Source organism: Galeopterus variegatus, unplaced genomic scaffold (genome assembly GCF_000696425.1).
Source record: "Galeopterus variegatus unplaced genomic scaffold, G_variegatus-3.0.2 Scaffold2247, whole genome shotgun sequence".
In the NCBI taxonomy this organism is placed as follows: Eukaryota; Metazoa; Chordata; class Mammalia; order Dermoptera; family Cynocephalidae; genus Galeopterus; species Galeopterus variegatus.
Window position 1 is genome coordinate 94,548 of NW_007728358.1, and position 1,237 is coordinate 95,784.

Below are 1,237 nucleotides of genomic sequence, written 5' to 3' on the forward strand. Positions count from 1 at the left end.
TAGATTGGAGAGCAGCAATACACCTGAATATCGGGGATCCTTCTTCTTTCCAGCTGGGTCACAAATTTATTAGAAAGCTTATACTGTCTTTGCGTTTCCTTTCTTCCTGGTTGAGATGGGCATAGAAGCCCATCCAAGAGGAAAATGAGTACTTGCTGACAGGCAGCATGCTCAATTCCTACAATTTGGACTCTGGGGTCAGAGGGAGGCTCTAGCTGGCCTGGGTGCATGAAGAACTGGGTTAGGACACAGGTGTGAGTGGTGGACCCCCAGAGGGAGAGCCCTGGAATCTACCACCAACCCCCTCACAACTAGGTGTTTGAAATTGTGAATTTACTCAGCTTATTCAGGTAAAAATTTAAAATTTTTGTTCCTCCAGTGGCTGAATTTACAAAATGGAGTGAAAAATCACCACCGTAAATCATTTGTAGAAATAAATAGGATATAAAAGTGTGGAAAGTTTTGACAAAAATTTCTACCTCAGTGGTAATACTGGCATTCCTTCTCAATCGACAACCATAACTTACTCAGCTTTCCTATCCTAAAAAGTTCATAGAGAAAAAAAGTGGTGGGAAGAAAGGGAGGGCCAAGGAGGCCTATAAGAGGAAGGCCAAGGTCAAGGCAATTTCAGTCTAAAAGGGAATAATCTCTGAGATTCAGTCTCTGAGTTAGCAATGGTTTGTCCATAGGCATAAATTGCAAGGGTAGATTCTTCAGGTAGGAAGCACACTTACAAAGTTGCATGTTTATAGTTACTGCCATCTTAAGTTTTTTGAACCTCAATTCATTTGAAACGTGCACATTTCAAACACTATATGTACGACCTCTTGTGATTTGTCTTGTACTGCTTTTGAACTCTTGAAATATTTAAATTTTTAACATGTCTGATCTCCCCAGCGAAGTCAACTTTTCCAGGAAAATGGCTTTATCATGTGCCTGCCCTCCATTCCTCACTGTGAGGGTCACAATGCTGTCAAGCAATCCACTGAATCTTTAACTCTTCCATTTTTTTTGGAACGCCCTTGGGATATGCATTCTGTAAATAGATACTCAACATGTTTATAGTGAAAATTTAATGGCGGACAGCCCAGCCAGTGTAAACACATTCTTTCTACTTCTGCACTCTAATGGCAAAGGATTGCTTATATTTAGAGATTTATAGAAGAAAAAAGCGTGGTTTTATTTTATAGTATAAGTTTTTAAAACCAGGAACTGAGAATTCTTTGTCTTTTTTTTT